General features: G+C 46.4%; 3 non-coding genes across 3 annotated transcripts; all 3 read left to right on the forward strand.

The window, feature by feature from the left end:
• The first annotated feature begins 616 nt into the window (after nucleotides 1–616).
• On the forward strand, nucleotides 617–807 carry LOC130340451 (U2 spliceosomal RNA). Its single transcript, XR_008880554.1, has one exon. It is a non-coding gene; the product is annotated as a U2 spliceosomal RNA (small nuclear RNA).
• Nucleotides 808–2,900: 2,093 nt separating this feature from the next.
• On the forward strand, nucleotides 2,901–3,091 carry LOC130340463 (U2 spliceosomal RNA). Its single transcript, XR_008880565.1, has one exon. It is a non-coding gene; the product is annotated as a U2 spliceosomal RNA (small nuclear RNA).
• A 2,089-nt stretch (nucleotides 3,092–5,180) lies between these two features.
• LOC130340475 (U2 spliceosomal RNA) lies at nucleotides 5,181–5,371 on the forward strand. The gene has a single exon (XR_008880576.1). It is a non-coding gene; the product is annotated as a U2 spliceosomal RNA (small nuclear RNA).
• Nucleotides 5,372–6,670: the final 1,299 nt, after the last annotated feature.

The raw sequence follows: 6,670 nt of genomic DNA on the forward strand, positions 1-6,670 counted from the left end.
GTCACTCACTTCCACAGGCCTTGCAGAGTGTAAACAACAACAACCCAGCTTTGTTGTGTATGTAACCATAGGGATTTGTGATGTCACCTAGAACCTTCACAGCAGCGACAGCTTTATGAGGAGCATCAGCACTGCTCTGCCTGAGCAGAACCATCACCGCCATAGGTTGTCAAATAACCCGGATTTAACCCACACAGGTAAGTCCAATGGGGTGCAGGCATGTCCTCTATGCTTACAGCTTCCCGTGGGTGTTGGTTTGATACCGTTTGGGGACAGCCAAGGAGGCATCTGCAGGCAACAAAGGTAGGTGTGTGCTTGTGTGTGTGTTTCCTATGCAGATCCTAAGCCCAGTGTCACATGCAAGTAGGAGGAGTAAGAAGGGTTCCTGGCAAATCCGGGTTATGGATTGCATTTAAAAAGGCCCCGTGGGAGTGCAATGGGCCCCTGTCTTGCTGCTTAGCAATAATGGTATGGGTTTAGGTTCTGCTGTGTGTACTGGTGGTTGACTGCCCCCCAGCCCAGAGTGTGCATGGAAAATTGTCTGGCAGCCTCCCTGACAGCAAGCAGTGATAGTGCCCATGAAGGGGACCTTGTTGGGCCCGCCCCTTTCACGGTTATCGCTTCTCGGCCTTTTGGCTAAGATCAAGTGTAGTATCTGTTCTTATCAGTTTAATATCTGATACGTCCCCTATCTGGGGACCATATATTAAATGGATTTTTGAGAACGGGGGCCGATTTCGAAGCTTGCTTCCGTCGCCCTATGCATTGACCCGATATGGCAGTATCTTCGGGTACAGTGCACCACCCCCTTACAGGGTTAAAAAGAAAGATTCCTACTTTCATTGCTACCTGCTTGCTGGCTAGCCAGCTAGCCAGCCCTGTGGGCCTTGCTGCTGCTGCAGCCAAAAAACAAAAGGTGGTGCTGCTGCTGCTTCTGCTGCTTCTGCTTCTGCTTGTGTCTGGCCCCTGTTGGAGCGTCCAGGCACAGGACTTCTGCTGCTGCTGACTAAATGGCCTCCTTAATTGGATCATTTGAGTAGCCAGCACACCTGTGCAGGTAGGGCATGACATGATAGGCAGCTGCCTTGATAGCGGGTGGGTGCTGAATGTTCCTAATTGACAAAATAAGATTAATGCTTATGAAGAAATATAAAATCTCATCCCTTCCCCAATATCGCGCCACACCCCTACCCCTTAATTCCCTGGTTGAACGTGATGGACATATGTCTTTTTTCGACCGTACTAACTATGTAACTATGTAACATAACATGGGGGGGGGGGGGGGGGGGGGGTCTCCTGGCTGTTCACACAGGTGTGTCATTGCTGTACATTGACCATGCATTGCTTCTGTGGTATTGCAAAGGCAAAGACAAATGCTTCCAGCCATCCATTGCACTAATGGATTGGTCATCAGCTGGCTGTCTATGTCCCGCATCAATATAGAACAAAGTACAGAGGGTTAGGCTATGCTATTGTGCACCTACCTGATGCATCAGAAGGTGCGAGGCCCTTGCTAAATTCTGTGCACAGACTTTGAGATCTATGCTTTAGACTGTATCTAAACCTGCTCCAACATGGACTGACATTCTGGCCTACTTTCAGCCGATGCGACTTGTCTGTCGCTGAACAGTCGCTTTTTATGTATTCAGCACCTATGTATAATGTTGTAAAAATGCTCTAGAAGCTAAAGTCGCAGAAATGTCACACATATTTGGCCTGCAACTTTCTGTGCGACAAATTCAGACAGGAAAAATCAGTATAAATCCTTAGAAAATTATCCCCCAGTGTCTCCATCTGCTGGCGGTATTGAATAAGCATTGCTGCACTGATGGGGTATGCATTAGACGAAAAAAAAGAAGAAAAAGAAGAATAATACGCCCAGAAAAGAGGCGAAAAGGAGAAAAACGTAAAAAAACGTGAAAAAAAAGTAAGAGGAAGAGAAGGGAAAAAAAGGTGGAAATGGGTTTAAAAGTGATTTCGGCGGAGAAATATATATATATATATATATATATATATATATATATATATGCGCACACACACACATAGATATAAACGTATTCTCCGTTGAGATATTGCAGCCGCTGCTGTGTCCAGGCCCAGGAGCCTTAGCACTGTGCTGTGATGTCACTCAATACCACTGACATCACTAGGTGTAAACAACATCTCTCCTTTGCTGTGTATGTGACTATGGAGCTGTTTGGTGATGTCGTCTATTACGGCCTTCATAGAAGCAACAGGAGATTGTTGCATCCATCTTGAACCCTCAGAACTACAGTGCTATGATGTCACTCACTTCCACAGGCCTTGCAGAGTGTAAACAACAACAACCCAGCTTTGTTGTGTATGTAACCATAGGGATTTGTGATGTCACCTAGAACCTTCACAGCAGCGACAGCTTTATGAGGAGCATCAGCACTGCTCTGCCTGAGCAGAACCATCACCGCCATAGGTTGTCAAATAACCCGGATTTAACCCACACAGGTAAGTCCAATGGGGTGCAGGCATGTCCTCTATGCTTACAGCTTCCCGTGGGTGTTGGTTTGATACCGTTTGGGGACAGCCAAGGAGGCATCTGCAGGCAACAAAGGTAGGTGTGTGCTTGTGTGTGTGTTTCCTATGCAGATCCTAAGCCCAGTGTCACATGCAAGTAGGAGGAGTAAGAAGGGTTCCTGGCAAATCCGGGTTATGGATTGCATTTAAAAAGGCCCCGTGGGAGTGCAATGGGCCCCTGTCTTGCTGCTTAGCAATAATGGTATGGGTTTAGGTTCTGCTGTGTGTACTGGTGGTTGACTGCCCCCCAGCCCAGAGTGTGCATGGAAAATTGTCTGGCAGCCTCCCTGACAGCAAGCAGTGATAGTGCCCATGAAGGGGACCTTGTTGGGCCCGCCCCTTTCACGGTTATCGCTTCTCGGCCTTTTGGCTAAGATCAAGTGTAGTATCTGTTCTTATCAGTTTAATATCTGATACGTCCCCTATCTGGGGACCATATATTAAATGGATTTTTGAGAACGGGGGCCGATTTCGAAGCTTGCTTCCGTCGCCCTATGCATTGACCCGATATGGCAGTATCTTCGGGTACAGTGCACCACCCCCTTACAGGGTTAAAAAGAAAGATTCCTACTTTCATTGCTACCTGCTTGCTGGCTAGCCAGCTAGCCAGCCCTGTGGGCCTTGCTGCTGCTGCAGCCAAAAAACAAAAGGTGGTGCTGCTGCTGCTTCTGCTGCTTCTGCTTCTGCTTGTGTCTGGCCCCTGTTGGAGCGTCCAGGCACAGGACTTCTGCTGCTGCTGACTAAATGGCCTCCTTAATTGGATCATTTGAGTAGCCAGCACACCTGTGCAGGTAGGGCATGACATGATAGGCAGCTGCCTTGATAGCGGGTGGGTGCTGAATGTTCCTAATTGACAAAATAAGATTAATGCTTATGAAGGAATATAAAATCTCATCCCTTCCCCAATATCGCGCCACACCCCTACCCCTTAATTCCCTGGTTGAACGTGATGGACATATGTCTTTTTTCGACCGTACTAACTATGTAACTATGTAACATAACATGGGGGGGGGGGGGGGGGTCTCCTGGCTGTTCACACAGGTGTGTCATTGCTGTACATTGACCATGCATTGCTTCTGTGGTATTGCAAAGGCAAAGACAAATGCTTCCAGCCATCCATTGCACTAATGGATTGGTCATCAGCTGGCTGTCTATGTCCCGCATCAATATAGAACAAAGTACAGAGGGTTAGGCTATGCTATTGTGCACCTACCTGATGCATCAGAAGGTGCGAGGCCCTTGCTAAATTCTGTGCACAGACTTTGAGATCTATGCTTTAGACTGTATCTAAACCTGCTCCAACATGGACTGACATTCTGGCCTACTTTCAGCCGATGCGACTTGTCTGTCGCTGAACAGTCGCTTTTTATGTATTCAGCACCTATGTATAATGTTGTAAAAATGCTCTAGAAGCTAAAGTCGCAGAAATGTCACACATATTTGGCCTGCAACTTTCTGTGCGACAAATTCAGACAGGAAAAATCAGTATAAATCCTTAGAAAATTATCCCCCAGTGTCTCCATCTGCTGGCGGTATTGAATAAGCATTGCTGCACTGATGGGGTATGCATTAGACGAAAAAAAAGAAGAAAAAGAAGAATAATACGCCCAGAAAAGAGGCGAAAAGGAGAAAAACGTAAAAAAAACGTGAAAAAAAAGTAAGAGGAAGAGAAGGGAAAAAAAGGTGGAAATGGGTTTAAAAGTGATTTCGGCGGAGAAATATATATATATATATATATATATATATATATATATATATGCGCACACACACACATAGATATAAACGTATTCTCCGTTGAGATATTGCAGCCGCTGCTGTGTCCAGGCCCAGGAGCCTTAGCACTGTGCTGTGATGTCACTCAATACCACTGACATCACTAGGTGTAAACAACATCTCTCCTTTGCTGTGTATGTGACTATGGAGCTGTTTGGTGATGTCGTCTATTACGGCCTTCATAGAAGCAACAGGAGATTGTTGCATCCATCTTGAACCCTCAGAACTACAGTGCTATGATGTCACTCACTTCCACAGGCCTTGCAGAGTGTAAACAACAACAACCCAGCTTTGTTGTGTATGTAACCATAGGGATTTGTGATGTCACCTAGAACCTTCACAGCAGCGACAGCTTTATGAGGAGCATCAGCACTGCTCTGCCTGAGCAGAACCATCACCGCCATAGGTTGTCAAATAACCCGGATTTAACCCACACAGGTAAGTCCAATGGGGTGCAGGCATGTCCTCTATGCTTACAGCTTCCCGTGGGTGTTGGTTTGATACCGTTTGGGGACAGCCAAGGAGGCATCTGCAGGCAACAAAGGTAGGTGTGTGCTTGTGTGTGTGTTTCCTATGCAGATCCTAAGCCCAGTGTCACATGCAAGTAGGAGGAGTAAGAAGGGTTCCTGGCAAATCCGGGTTATGGATTGCATTTAAAAAGGCCCCGTGGGAGTGCAATGGGCCCCTGTCTTGCTGCTTAGCAATAATGGTATGGGTTTAGGTTCTGCTGTGTGTACTGGTGGTTGACTGCCCCCCAGCCCAGAGTGTGCATGGAAAATTGTCTGGCAGCCTCCCTGACAGCAAGCAGTGATAGTGCCCATGAAGGGGACCTTGTTGGGCCCGCCCCTTTCACGGTTATCGCTTCTCGGCCTTTTGGCTAAGATCAAGTGTAGTATCTGTTCTTATCAGTTTAATATCTGATACGTCCCCTATCTGGGGACCATATATTAAATGGATTTTTGAGAACGGGGGCCGATTTCGAAGCTTGCTTCCGTCGCCCTATGCATTGACCCGATATGGCAGTATCTTCGGGTACAGTGCACCACCCCCTTACAGGGTTAAAAAGAAAGATTCCTACTTTCATTGCTACCTGCTTGCTGGCTAGCCAGCTAGCCAGCCCTGTGGGCCTTGCTGCTGCTGCAGCCAAAAAACAAAAGGTGGTGCTGCTGCTGCTTCTGCTGCTTCTGCTTCTGCTTGTGTCTGGCCCCTGTTGGAGCGTCCAGGCACAGGACTTCTGCTGCTGCTGACTAAATGGCCTCCTTAATTGGATCATTTGAGTAGCCAGCACACCTGTGCAGGTAGGGCATGACATGATAGGCAGCTGCCTTGATAGCGGGTGGGTGCTGAATGTTCCTAATTGACAAAATAAGATTAATGCTTATGAAGAAATATAAAATCTCATCCCTTCCCCAATATCGCGCCACACCCCTACCCCTTAATTCCCTGGTTGAACGTGATGGACATATGTCTTTTTTCGACCGTACTAACTATGTAACTATGTAACATAACATGGGGGGGGGGGGGGGGGTCTCCTGGCTGTTCACACAGGTGTGTCATTGCTGTACATTGACCATGCATTGCTTCTGTGGTATTGCAAAGGCAAAGACAAATGCTTCCAGCCATCCATTGCACTAATGGATTGGTCATCAGCTGGCTGTCTATGTCCCGCATCAATATAGACCAAAGTACAGAGGGTTAGGCTATGCTATTGTGCACCTACCTGATGCATCAGAAGGTGCGAGGCCCTTGCTAAATTCTGTGCACAGACTTTGAGATCTATGCTTTAGACTGTATCTAAACCTGCTCCAACATGGACTGACATTCTGGCCTACTTTCAGCCGATGCGACTTGTCTGTCGCTGAACAGACGCTTTTTATGTATTCAGCACCTATGTATAATGTTGTAAAAATGCTCTAGAAGCTAAAGTCGCAGAAATGTCACACATATTTGGCCTGCAACTTTCTGTGCGACAAATTCAGACAGGAAAAATCAGTATAAATCCTTAGAAAATTATCCCCCAGTGTCTCCATCTGCTGGCGGTATTGAATAAGCATTGCTGCACTGATGGGGTATGCATTAGACGAAAAAAAAGAAGAAAAAGAAGAATAATACGCCCAGAAAAGAGGCGAAAAGGAGAAAAACGTAAAAAAAACGTGAAAAAAAAGTAAGAGGAAGAGAAGGGAAAAAAAGGTGGAAATGGGTTTAAAAGTGATTTCGGCGGAGAAATATATATATATATATATATATATATATATATATATATATGCGCACACACACACATAGATATAAACGTATTCTCCGTTGAGATATTGCAGCCGCTGCTGTGTCCAGGCCCAGGAGCCTTAGC

The sequence above is a fragment of the Hyla sarda genome, unplaced genomic scaffold (genome assembly GCF_029499605.1).
Source record: "Hyla sarda isolate aHylSar1 unplaced genomic scaffold, aHylSar1.hap1 scaffold_591, whole genome shotgun sequence".
In the NCBI taxonomy this organism is placed as follows: domain Eukaryota; kingdom Metazoa; phylum Chordata; class Amphibia; order Anura; family Hylidae; genus Hyla; species Hyla sarda.